General features: G+C 25.6%; 1 protein-coding gene and 1 long non-coding RNA gene across 3 annotated transcripts in view; one reads left to right on the forward strand and one right to left on the reverse strand.

The window, feature by feature from the left end:
- Positions 1–14,936, reverse strand: part of LOC136091654 (uncharacterized) — a 94,153-nt gene that overhangs the window by 47,468 nt on the left and 31,749 nt on the right. The gene's annotated exons all lie outside the window — the stretch shown is intronic.
- LOC136092173 (uncharacterized) lies at positions 330–1,309 on the forward strand. 2 transcript variants are annotated; one of them, XR_010644253.1, is made up of 3 exons: positions 330–421; positions 649–804; positions 1,165–1,309. It is a non-coding gene; the product is annotated as an uncharacterized LOC136092173 (long non-coding RNA). The 2 variants fall into 2 exon arrangements; XR_010644254.1 differs by having other exon boundaries at positions 340–430.

The raw sequence follows: 14,936 nt of genomic DNA on the forward strand, positions 1-14,936 counted from the left end.
AGTTATACATGATAATATAAATACTATTTTTAATATTTACATATATAGACTTATATATATATATATATATATATATATATATATATATATATATATATATATATATATATATATATATATATATATATATATATATATATATATATGCGTATATATATATATGTATATATATATATATATATATATATATATGTATATATATATATATATATATATATATATATATATATATATATATATATATATATATGTATGTATATATATATATATATATATATATCGTCACTGCAAAACAAGACTCATTGAAAGTTTTTAACGTTTGTTATATTTACTTTTAGTTAGTAATGTGAGTGAACAACAGAATAGCAATTTGCCTATGCAAAGAATGTCACCTGGTTTATCAACATTAATATGTCTCGACGTAAATAATGTATTTTTTGCTTTTGAATTTTAAATATTACATATTTTTTAGTAGTCATTATTACACTGTAGAGTATAAAAACTGATTTATATATTAACTGACAATATATTTTTGCCATTGCATACCGTTTTTATAACATCTTTGGCAGGTTCTACTTGAAAGAGCTTCAGTGTACTTTTAATAAAATATTTTATCTGATCTTATGGGTTTATTTTTAAACTTTTCAGATTATTTATCTTGTTTTGATTGATGGACGAGTTGTTGAAGAAACAGTGAGCAACATTTTCTGTTAATTCATGGCTACAGAAGTGGATCAACAAAGTAAACAGTGAAGGTCGAGGAGGACAAAGCAAGGGATGAAAAACATGAATCTATTGTTTATGGTTAGTGATCAATAAATATTAAACATGATAATAGTTATGTTGTATAGGGCCATTCAGTTATAACATAAAACAATTTACTTATACACATGTAAGTTTTAACTTATACTTAAGTTATAACTGAATGTAACCCTATTTAAGGTTTTAACATTTAGGAAACCCAAGTTGGCTTTACGAAAAATAGATAAAATTTGGTTTAAATGTAAATAGAATGTAATTGGTTTCATTTGTTGTCTTTTTAATGATTGCCCAACAAATTTCTTTTAAACTGTAGTTAATCTATTTTTAGGGCTACTAAAGTTTTTGAAATGTTTTAACACAAAGTTATTTAATAATATTTAAATGTATTTTTTTTACGACAAGGTGCAAAAGATGTTTCAAAAGCGGAAGTAAACGATCAAATGAAGTCGTGGGTTCGTAAATTGTACGACCGAAAAAAGTCAGATGGTGCGAGGATTGATTATGCATGCCACTCGGAACTTTGGGACAAAGGCAGTGATGCAAATGGCAAAGATAATGTCTAGATTATTGTATAACAGTTTTAATATTATCTGATATACATTTCATTTTATTGAATATGTTTTGTTTTTCACCTTGAAAATAAATTAAGCTTGAATGAAATAACAAACACATTTCAGTTTGCATTTGATTAAAACAATTTAAATAGCTTTAATCATACGTCGATTGCAATTGCAATCTTTTTAATACATTAAAAATAAACAAATTTAAGAAATTTTATGTTAACAATGACCTAACTAACTGCGCTCTAGTTACAAGTAGCGTTTATAATTCACTGAACCTAATAAAATATATCGTCGGATAAATGCTGGCTAAACTGCATTGGGCCAATGTAATCGGACCAATGTATGCCCGGCGGCCATCAAGGAATCGGCCCAACGCTGGATGCCAACGTTGGGCCAACGTTACAATAAGCATTGGGCCAACGTTGGCCCAACGCTGGTGTGTTAGCTGGGTAGTTATACTATTAAAATATTCAGAATGTTTTGAGAAACATTCTGGTCAAATAAATTAGCGTTTTTGCGGTTTTTTTAAAAAACGAATAATTTGTTATTAAGTTAATGGTTTTAACTTGACAATTTAAATTGACAACTCTGACAACACGCAAATGTTGGACGAAAGTCAATAGTAGTTAAAAGTGACGTATTTGTTGGCATAAGATCATTTTTTTCTTCGGTACTCCCTAATGCAACAATCTGAAGAGCTATATGTTTATATATATAAATATATATATGTAAGTATAGTACAGTAGCGTTTTATACATAACAAGTATAATATCTTTTAACCCTATATTTTCCTATTTTTGCCTTTAAAAAGGGAAGAATTGAAAAAATATTATATAATTTTTCCATCTCTTCCGTTTTTAAAGGCAACTGTGTGATATGGGCACAGATTCGTAATTGTACGCAACCACTGCAATCTTGTGAAAGGAAATAAGGATTGTTTTGTTTTACTGATTTAAATATTTTTCTGTTCTTCACAAACTTTTTCACTACTGATTTCAAGTCAAGTGTTGACCAGTTTTGCCTATAAACCATTATTTTTCCATGTTACTAAGTATGCTTATGTATTCATTTGGTTCAAGAACTGCTTATATTTTTTATTTCAAGCTGAACTCGACCAAGCACAAAATCTGCTAGCAGATATGAGTACTCACGTTCTGGAAAGGTATGTGTAATATGCAGTTTCCTGAAACATCGCTTTTTTAGAGCAAAAATCATAGATGCCATTTTTATGTTTTTTGTTCTGCTCATAGCATGAATCAGAAAACAGCCGAAGTGATAAAACATCCAACCACTTATCTATTAGATCATTTTTATAATAGATTATGTACAGCTGAGCATATTTATGTCATACTTAAATCCTTTATCATATCAAATAAAATTAATATCGTATTTAAATCCTTTTAAATTTCACTCTCCAGCTACTGTAAAACTGTAAAAAAATATTGCTTTCCTTCCGTGAAGAATGTAAAGTGCTGTTTTTCTTTTCTTTTGGTCATCATTAATATTTTGTTTTTTTATCGACAACTTAATTGATTAACATGTAAAACATGTATTTGCTGCTGCGTATCCAAATGCTAAATGTTAATAGTTTATAAATACCCCATAATAAAAATGGTAGCCCACATTTTGTGCAATAGTTTTACTATTTTTATCCAAAATAGGCTTTACATGCTATTTTTGGATAAAAATAGTTTATCGCAATAGTAAAACGCATTTATTTTATAAATAAATGCGTTTTACATTCAAATCAGAAGGCAAATATTTACGTCCAGAAGCACCTTTTTTCCCATAATAACTCGCTCTGAATCTAAAAGTCTAAATATGGTTTTTAATAGCTTCTTTCATTTCAAAAAAAAAAAAAAAACTGAAGAAAAAACTTTTTCTTGTCTCCTCCTCTATTTTCAAGTCTGGTTGTTCCATGTTCATACCAGTGTTTTGCACTTCTTATAACTCTGTCAGGATTTATAACTAGATAATATAAATAATGTAAATACTGACTTTTGTCAATAAAACATTTCTTCAACAAATATATTAATTATTATTATTTAAGTTTATTTAACACCCAATGTAATCTATATACTAATACGGTAATGAATAGTGCGCATAATGTTTCGCCTATTGATCGTATTGTTACTTACGGTTCTGTATTTTGTAAAATACACTATCTCTTAGTTTTTAAGTAGTTTCTAGAATTTTTTATGCGCGGTTACATTTTCCATGCGGTCTTTCAAGTTAGCTTGCGAATTTGAGATGATGTACTTTTATTCTCAAGAAGAGTTGATGTTGTTCATTGTTTAAAACAAAAATTTAAATAATCGTTTGTTTGTTGTTGGTTGTTTTTATTATTCTAATTTTATAGCCTGTTTTCATTTTTTAAAAGAAGTTAGAAATAAAACGTCTGGTAAAATAGTTTTTTTAGTACAATCTAAACATGAATGCTGTAATTTATCTAATCTTCTAAATATGAATACTGTAATTCAATAGTGTTAGTGTCGTTTCACTTTATTTTTTAATAAAGAACTTTCTAGGCTTTTCTAAAAGCGTTTCTTTACTCCACGCGGTCTTTCAAGCAAGGTCTTCCAGCCGATTAGAGCTGATAAATTTTTAGTTTCAAGTGGAACTGATGTTGTTCGTTGTTTAAAAACTAAAATTTGTTTGTTGTTCGTTGTTTTTATTTTTCTGTTTTTTTTTTTAGAAGAAGTTAAAACTAAAATGACTGGTAAAAAAATTTTTTTTGGTACAATGTTTCTTTTTTAGTAAAGTGTTACAGTTTTGTCTTCAGTCTTTTTAGATCATTTTAAGCAAGTATTGTTTCATTTTTTTAGAGCAGTTAGAAGGAGCTGAATGCATTTTTAGTAAGTATATAGTGTATAGTAGTTTATTTATAGTTTATATTAGTAACATAGTTATATGAGTTTATTTTTAGTTTATATTAATTTATATTAGTTTATATAGTATATAGTATTTATATTAGTTTATATAATATATTTATATTAGTTTATATAGTATATAGTAGTTTATTTATAGTTTATATTAGTTCAAGTTTATTTATTGTTTATATTAGTAAGTTTATTTATAGATTATAGATTAGGATTAATGAGAATACAAATTTTTTTTTAGACAGGTTAGCTGACAGCGACTTAAGTAAGTTTTATCATTTAGATTTTATTTGAGTACAAATGTAGCATTAGCAATTTTATTGTATATAATTTTATCTCAATTTTTATTTTTAGACAGACAGGTAGAACTCAGTAAGGACTTTGATTTTTATTTTTAGACAGACAGGTAGAACTCAGTAAAGATTTTGTTGATTTAAAAACTTCTTTTGAATATGCTTTTAAAGCATTGAATATGTTTTAAATATTTTAATAAATTTTGTCATTTAGGTGTGGTAGCATCATCAGTTGGTGCAAATAGTAATGTCTTTTATTTTATTTTACGGCAAATAGTAATGTTTTTTAATTTATTTTAAAAAGAATCAATAAATATTTTTTATTTAAACATAATCATCAGGATAAAATAGATCAGATAAATAAAATAGCTTTTTTATTTAATATTTTTTTATTTAGTTATAACTTCAGTTGCACCAGCCACAACAGGTAACTTCGTACATTTATTTTAATATACTTTAATTTTATTTGTTACTTGACTTTTCAAGCAATAAATATTGTTTATTTCAACATTATCGTCAAGATTATATAAATAAACTTTTTATTTGATAATTTATTTTAGTTGCTTCTGGATCAACTCTAAATAATGGTAACTCATTAATTCATATTTTATTATAGATAAATGTAGATAAAAAAATGTAAATTTTTTTATCTACATTTATCTATAATAAAATATGATTTTTGGAGATTTAAAAGCAGTAAGCTTTTTTCTAAAGGTTCTTTCTATTTTTGGATTAAATCCACTATCACTACATTTGTTATATGTTTATATAATGTACTTTAATAATTTTTGTCATTTGAAAAAAAATATATCTATGTTAAATTACACCAGGTTGTCGAAAATAGTTATAGTTTAATGATAATGTTGTAGACTGTTAGAGCAGATTATAGATCTTTGATATTTTTAATCTATTTAATAACCTACTACCAAAGGGAAAATTTACTATCAGTTGTTTGTTTGTTTTTCTGTTTAGTTGACAACAATGAAGAGAGAGGTAGTATGTTTAAAAGAATTTTTATTTTTTTATAAAGTACCTAAAATTTTTTTTTTAAATATTGTTGTTGACTTAAAAGTAAAACAGTAGGTTTTTATATTTTTATACAATAAGCCCAAGAACTTATAGTTCTTGGGCTTAACTAAGGTAATTAAAATTATATTGTCAATAATAGAGAAAAAATTTAAAATTCTCAGTAAGACAGCTTCTTATTATTTTACATCAAGTTAGTTTAATTAAAATTTATTTTCTTTAGTTGATCAAGAAAGAGCTAATAAAGGTATTAGTTATATTAGTTTAGTGAATTTATTTTTAAAAAGTTAAGTATATATTTTAACGTCTCTACATTTAACTGTTTTTATTGTTTAGACACAGAATTGAAGACTGAAATAAGTCAGTGTTTTTGCTATAAAAATTACTGTTAATAAGAATTTGTTTATTTGTACTGTAACTGGAATTTGAAAACTTCAAGTACTAAAGCTTTATTTTCTTTTTTCTTTTAGGAGAGTTGGAAAAAAAATAAGTATAAATTATGTGACTTAGTATTGTTAAATAAAGCATTTATATCTGTACACTCAGTAGTCCAAGTCAGTTGTCACATTTTAGAAATTTTCCAGGAGAGAGTAAAGAGTAAAATAATTAGTCTTTATTGGCTTTTTTTGTTCTTGATGGTTAAATTTATGTTTTATTTAATTTGTCTTATTTAATTTGTCTTGAGGCACATGATAAATAGTTTTGACAAAAATAAAAAGTTAAATAAAAAAAGTGATAAGTCATTTCTTAACTACAGACGTTTTTCCTTTGAACATTGTGGGGACACCAGACCCTTTATATTGACCAAACTTTGTTTCACATTGTTGCAGAAAAACAGTCTTTATACCTATGTAGATACTGAAAAAATTAAAAAGGTCTCATACATAACTCATTTTCACAAAAAACTGGATAACCGACCTTTGTCTTCTGAGGTACAGATATTAAAATTTAAAGTTTTTTTTAGTTTTGGTTTAGTTTATAGTTAATTTTAGTTTAGTTTTAATTAGTTTTAGCTTCAGTTATCTTTTATCTTACTTTAGACAACTTCATGGAAGAAATGAGGGGAATAGGTAAAAAAAAATTATAGTTAAATATTTATTTATATGTAAATATAATTCTATCAATTATTCTGAGGTATATTTTTTGTCTTTAGTGTCTGGTAGAAGCATAACTGGTAGGGCTGTGTTTTAAATTTTATATATTTTTTACGAAGAAATATGTGCAATAGGTGAAAGAATTATTTAATATAAATATGACATTTTTAAACTGTTTGCGTTTTACTCATATTTTTATTAAAATTAAATTTCTCACAACTTAAACTTTTTTTAATTTACTTTTTTTTAATATATTTTTAGCATCCTCTTCATCCTGTGAAAATGGTGAGGTTATGCTTTATATTTTAATTAAAAAAAATTGTAAATATTTTTAAATTTTATTATATCCTTCTATTTGTAATTTTAGAGTCGTTAACATTTGAGGAATACAAAAGATATCGCTCCCAACACCCAGGGCCTCTTTCGGAGAGGTCCTTCAATAAGTGGCAAAGTAATGGCGGTATGGATGAGCCATCCTTCAAATGGAGGGCTCATCCATACCGGGGTGTTGGGAGACACCGAAGAAAAAACAGCAACCAAAAGGTTGTAAATGTCTTCCATCAGTGAAGATATTTATAACTTTTTTGTTGCCGTTTTTTCTTCGGTGACTTTTTTTTATTTTTTTTAATTTTGTAATTTTTTTTTTAATTTATAATTTTTTATAATATACTATTGTTTGTATTTGGTTTGTTTTTGTCTTTTTTAATTGAAATTTTATTTGTTTTTCACCAATTAAACTTAAATATAGTTAAATTGATTCACTACCCAATCATCATAATAGGATGCTACATTCTATTAGTTAAAAATAATTAATTGGTAGTTTAATTTATTGAAAACATTGCTTTTAAAATTTACTTTAAGCCAAGACAATTAAGCTATATAAATGCAATTTATTTATATCTATTTGATTTTTATCTTTAATGTTTTTAGTTTGGCTCCTTGAAGCATTTTTTTTTTCTTTTTAATTAAAATATTTTAAATCTATTTTAATGTCTTTTAAATATAACTAAAGTTTACTAAAAGCCAACGTGAAATAACGTCATAAAACAACACCTACAAGTTGCATCATGACAGCAGTTTAAGTATGACAACAGGCTACCGAAAAGCAGGTAAATTGAATTCCAGTTAATTTTTTTGTTTTGTTTTGTTTTACTTCTATGTCTACTTATCTGTTACAATTTTTATTTTAGGTTTGTCATATGACGAATTAATGCAATATAAAAGATCAAAGTTTACATATTTTTTACAATTTGTAATACACATTAGGGTAGAGCGATTTTAAAAATTTTTGAAATTTGATTTTCCTGAGCAGCAAATCAATATCTTTTAGTGAAAAAAGAACCTTACTCTTTTTTTTTTTAGTTTAGATGAGTTCTTGAGGCTCCTCTTTGGATTCTAAATTTTTGATGGGTCCTAATATTGTTTAAATTTTTTTTTCTAAACTATATCAACTTGATACTTAAAAGAAGCAAAATAATATACTGATTTTGAAAATAATATTTGTTTTTATCAAAAAATTAAAATTAAAAAAGTAGAGTTGTTTTTTTCATCAAAAACCCCCGTCCTCATCAAAACGGGGGTTTTAAGGTATATTTTTGCAAGTATTTTTTTCACTAAAAAATTTTTCTAATAAAATTATTATTTACGAAACAAGCATTTTTTTCTGCTTTTTTTGAGTCCAAGGTTGATATGGTTTAGAAAAAAAAAATTCAAAAATATTATGACTGTCAAGATTTTAAATTCCAAAGAGGACCCTCAAGATCTCATCAAAATCAAAAAATATTTTTTTACTTTTATCTTATAATTAATAGACATTGATTCGTGTCTCAGTAATATTGGTTTTTAAACTCTTTTTTTTTTGCTATGAAAATCGCTCCACCCTAATACACATGTTTGATTGTAAATCGACTTTTTTTTGTTTGAAACGTATTTGTACTCAATGGCTTAGTTATTTATATAAAATTTATTTAGTTGTGTGCATTTATCGTTTTAAAGACAATTTCCTTTTTTTAAAGAAACATGTATCAAGGGGATACCAAAAAAATTAACTCATAAATAAATTACGTTCACTTCATATTAATCGTATTAATTAAAGTTCATGTTATAAAAAATATAACAAGAATTTAGCTTTAATCTTTCATCAATTTAAGGCATGATGAAGTGTTATTATTTTGTGTCAGTTACTAAAAACGTACTGTGTTGAACTTAGTAATGTCTAGGAAAATGGTTCGGCCATACACTGATATGACCTATGTCAGTTGTAAATTACTCAAATAGCGTTAGATAATTGGTAAATTAATTTATTTTAATTTTACAGATAGTTTAATTTTTTAATTTGAAGGAGTTTTTCTTTCAGGGTATTAGTTAAGGTTTCGCAACTTTAAATTGTGGAAAACAGCCACTTTAAATTAAGTAACAGACCGACCGTAACCCGTACTACGGGTTGCTTTCTGCTAGTTTACATGGTAAAAAGAAAAAGAAAAAAATTATTTCTGGTGATTTTTATTTCGGAATTTTTTCTTTAAGAATATCTTTGAACATTTCTCTTTGCTCTTTTGCGTTCCAGCACTCTATCGTACATTTCAATGTTTGTTCAATATCGGAGGGAGTTTCACTTTTGAAAGGTGCAATTTTTACCTTCTTTTTGTTTTGAATCAAGTTTTTAAAATCTGAAAACGGCAAAGTTCCTCGACATCATTGACAAACTAATGCTAAAACAAAGGACGTTCCAGGTGTGAACAGATAATGTCTGCAGTTGATCTATTATTCAGAAGACGAAGGAACAAGTTTAATTTATTTTGTCAAATTTCAAACTTTCCGAAATTTCCTGGATTCCAAATAGAAAACTCGCATATTTCTTACAGTGTTTCGAAACGACTTTAGCGCACTCTTTCCAATTTTATCTAGCTTTTTCATCAAAGCAGACCTATTTACTCATAGCACCATACCTTAAGTTAAAGTAGGGACTGCCAATGATTTATATATATAGGAAATAGAATTTGGAGGAGCAAACCGCATTCCAGACTGAGTAAGAGTTTGAGCAACAGCTCCAAAGTTTAATACTTTTTCATCTACATTTGTATGTCTGAGTGTAGCAAAAATGTATAGTATTCCTTGTGATTCCCAAATGTCTAAGTTTATTCTGAAGATTTTTGTTTTTACCAGAAATCGTTTTCGTATTGATTTGTATTTGTGTTTAACATGAAATCAAGAACTCCGTTTTTTTGGCATTTAATTTAATACAACTACTATTGCAGTAAATTTTGCATGTTTTTATAAGCTTTTTGAGACCAGAGGGGGCAGAGCTTAAAAGTGTGATATCATCTGCTTATGCTACCACACCAGTAAAGTTACCGTTTATAGTTGTGCCGACAATACCTTGATTTTTAATATTTTTGAGAAGACTTTCAGTGTAAAGATTATAAAGGTGAGGTGAAAAAATCGATCTTTTTCTTACTCCTTGTCTTGGAAGAAAAGAGTTTGATTTACAACTTTGAAGAACGTTGCGCTCCTATTGTTATAAAACGAAGAGAGTGTTAACTATACAGAGTGGTAATTTTATATCAAAGTATAATTTATCAAATAGCGTATCCCAGTTACAGCTATCAAAGGCTTTTTCTGCATCTAAAGTGCATAAGTAAACAGAGCAAGTGTTGTTGTTGTAATGTTTAATTGTTTCACTTACTAGAAATTCTGAATGTAACGTTGAACAGCTGGTATTGAATCCAAATTGTATAGGGTGATCTCTAATATCCGGACAAATAAATAAAATTAGGTATTCTAGAACTTTTGTAAAGATTGCTATAATGCTGATACAACGATAGTTGCTGGGGCTATCTAAAGATTTTTTTGTAAGATTTAACAAGGAGTACAATAATTGACGTCGACATTGATATTGGTGTCCATGCATAGTTAATAGAGTAACTAAAAAATTTGATGAGCCATTTTGTTAAAGTATCACAATTTGCGCACTTCAAATGTTATGCTGAAATATCAAAAGAGTCAGAAGATTTTTTTAATTTTGGTTTTGAAATATCCCTAATTATATTTTCTTCCGTTAATCGTCCCCAGTCGGCATATCTAGTATTGTAAACGTATAACATACCGCCGTTGATACTTGAATTGCATTTAGTTTTAAGTTTTGAATTCGAGTTCAATACTACTTATTAATCATAAATACGTATTATTTAATATTTGATCAAAATCGGATACGATATCGAATTTTGATCAAATATCAACATATAATGGAAAAACGAAAATCTTTGCTTTAAAGCGCATGCCTAAACTGAAATTGCGAAAGCAAAATTTAAAACAAAAAGATTTCTCTTTAAAAACATAGTATAAAGTTTGTCTGAGATAAAAAGGAATCGTCAGAAATACATGAAAAATTATATGAAAAGATATCGTTCTACTACCTTTAAATTCATTTATTCAGTTTTATGAAGTCCTAAGTTAATATAATTCAAATATACGTTTAATCTTATCATTTTATACCTTGCTTATTTTATTACGTTAATTATTATTTTATTGACGTTTCTGTTATACTATTACCTTTTTTTTATTCTGTTTTAGAAAATTTAAAAAAATAAATTAAAAATTCGAGCCAACACTGACATTTCATTGTTGCTAAACGTTAAATTTTGTTATAAGGATTGCAGTTCTTCTATCTGTATTTTGCTCTTTATTCAATAAGTATTTGATTTAATTTAAATATGATTATAATTTGATATTTTATTACGAGATATATGTCTTTATATATGAATATTTATATATGAATCATTTTAGATTTTTTCATATCATTTTTAAATTTTTTGTTTGGCAACTATTTTTATATAATAATAAGTTACATATGTTTATAGTTTGCATATATGTTTATATTATGTTCAAAGTTAGAAGGTTTTTGATAAATATATGTATGTGGTAATATGTGTTAATACAATTGTTTTATAAATGTGTCATTAAAATAGTATAAAATATATCTAATGTGTATATAAATATTGTATGAGGTGTTTATATATGTTATATAAAGTTAAATAAATGTATTGTGTATTATAGTTATTATATTTGTTTACATTATGTTGTTTCCATGTTTTCAAAGTGTGTGACTTTGGCAATCATGTTGAGCAAGATTTTGCGTAAAGTTGTTATTTATGTTACTAATGTTGTTACATTCGGCTTATCTTTATGCTGGTGTCTATTGTTAAAAACTATAAGTGGTTTTATTATTGAAACTCACTGCTTTTAATCATTCACTAAAAGCCACTCAAGAAAAATCATTTCGCCGCATATACATTTTGTTTATATCTTAATTTGAATTTTTAGAACCATGACGTACCAACATGAATTGTTTTCTAAAAGCTAAAATGAAATAACAATATTTAACAACTACTACTCTCTTATCATGACATGAATTTTTTTCTTTGTATTTACTTACATTTTTTCATTTCAGATTTATCATGTGATGGATTTATGTGATATAAAAGAATGAATATATGTAAATTTTGATGAAAATTTCAAAAACATCTGCTAATAATTAGTCCAGTCAATGTTCAAACTTCAATGTTGCATATGTCATTTTTAAGTAGTTTCTAGGCTTTTCTAAATGTGTTTCTTATTCACATGGTTTTACAAGCAAGGTCTGCAAACAAATTTGAGCTGAAAATATTTTTTAGCCTTTAAGGAGAATTGGCGTTATTCTTTGTTTAATTTAATTTGTTTAAATATAGTAGTTCTAATAAAAAAATGTTTATTTTTGCTTGGTTTTTTACTTATCTGTTTTCAGATTCTTATAAACTAGGCAACTCAGCTAACCAAGTTTTGTTTTATATTTTAGTGCAATTGGAAAGAGCTGAAAGTTATTTTTTAGAGCAATTGAAAAGAACTGAAGTGTTTTTTAGTTACTTCATACGGTATAACTGATACTGATTTGAGTAAGTTTACTATTTTGTTTTATTTTATATTAGATTTATTTTATATTTGATATATATTATATTAGATATATATTTTATGTATTTAACATGGAAAACTGACTAATTTGTTGACACGAATGTTTATAAACATAAATCTGCCTATATTTCAGTACATTTTATTTTTCTCTGCGTCTATATAAATATTCTTTCTTAGAAAAAGTAACAGAATAGATAAAATAAATAAATTCCTTTTGAAAGTATACACTAAAAAATAAAGGTAGAAATTTTTAGTTAAGGTAGGATATGTGATATACCCTTAGTAAGGTATAATTTTCTACCTGAAAGGTAGAAAATTTTACCTTTAAACTAGAAAATTGTATGACAAATAATTGTTTTTAATATAATTTTCTACCTTAAAAGGTAAAAAATTATACCTTACTAAGGGTATATCACATATTCTACCCTTAGGTAGAAATTTATACCTTTTTTTTTTAGTGTGTAGTTGAAAAAAATGATGATGTTTTTCCATATTTCATTGTGTAAAGCCTTACACCATTTTTTAAAAGTATGTGAATATATATATATATATATATATATATATATATATATATATATATATATATATATATATATATATATATATGTATATATATATATATATATATATATATATATATATATATATATATATATATATACATATATATATATATATATATATATATATATATATATATATATATATATATATATATATATATATATATATATATATATATATATACTTTAGAGTAAAATATGCTGACTAACGTTGTTTCAATTTTTTATACAAGATTTTGCATTATTATTTTTGTGCATTAAGGTAAAAATAATTTTGTGCATTGTAGTCTAGATTCTTTGTTGAATTAAAAAAATTGATGTAAATAAATATTGTTTAATATTTTGAAAAACGATTTATGCATATGAACATATAAAAAGAAATGGATTTCAATATATCTTAAGTTTAAATAAACTCTTTGATTAGAAAAGATCACAATTTGTAAGGTTCTTTTATGTTCATTTATTCAGTTGTGACAATGGTTTGATAACTGGTAATATGTTTAATGATAATAGTGAAGTTGAAATAGATAGTATTAGGCTCAACAAAGATAATAATGTAAATGCTAATAGACAAATTGAAAATAGTTTTCAAATGAAAAAAATAGATCTAGGCAGGATGAAATTAATTGTTGTTGAAATGTAAGAAATGCTGCTTAACAAGCAGAAAACTTACTTGACAGAATTCAGTGTCAAGCAGTGTTAATGTCTGTAAATTTGATTTTACTTTAAACACTTTAGAACAAACCAGAGTATGAGTTTAACTATTTATAGTAACAATTAACACTTAAATTTAAATAATTTTATTTTTTTTTATAATTTTTATCATAATTATGTTCTTTTTTTCATTTTTTTTAGTGTGTCTTCCCTTTGTCAACTTTTGATTAGTTAGCTTACTGTTAAAACATGGTTTTAATTTTTGTAAATTTAGTATGATATGAAATTTACTCTATTAATCATTATTCAACAGTTAGAGAGAAGCTGGAGCTTAATTATGAAATGCTGGAAATTAGCTTTTAAATCAAGGTAAAACTAATTTTGTTTACTGGTAACATAATAAAACCAGTTAATACTATTAATTCAGTGTTTTTTTACTTTTGTTAACATTCTGCTTTGGAAACACTTTCCTACTCTCTCTCTCTCTCTCTCTCTCTCTCTCTCTCTCTCTCTCTCTCTCTCTCTCTCTCTCTCTCTTAGATGAGAAGGAAATTTAATGAAACTTATATAATTGCTGAGCTCTTACGTATTTCTCAATACCACAAATAATAATAACAAATATTTTACGAGTTGCTTGCTATTCTATGATATTGTTGCTCAAATTGTTTAACTATAATTGTCCCTTGATTGTTCAAATACTGTAATAATTGAAATCTTTTTAGTCCAAGTATTTAAGTTAATAAAATATCTTATTAAGTTGTAGTGTTATTTGCCAGTGTTACTACATTGTGTTGTATAGCCTTTTTATAATCTTTTTGAATTTTTCTGTAGACACAAAATATATATTTTCTGTTATTATTATCCTAATTCTACTAACAATAAAATGCAAATAGTACTTTTGTATTTAAAAATTGTAATTTTTTTTTCGTTTCTCTTTTTAGGTATTTGCAGGCTTTAATTGACTTTCTTTTTCTGGTACCTGTGTTGCGACAGATTTTAAAAAGAACTCAACTGATGTTAATGCGGTCTTTATGTCGTTAACTATAAGCAATGACGTTGCTGATAGGGACTCAATGTTAAAATATTTATAGATAAATTTGTATTTAATTTTTTAGATAATATATCAAAGTTACTAATGTGTTTTTATTGTTATTAA

The sequence above is a fragment of the Hydra vulgaris genome, chromosome 15 (assembly GCF_038396675.1).
Source record: "Hydra vulgaris chromosome 15, alternate assembly HydraT2T_AEP".
In the NCBI taxonomy this organism is placed as follows: Eukaryota; Metazoa; Cnidaria; class Hydrozoa; order Anthoathecata; family Hydridae; genus Hydra; species Hydra vulgaris.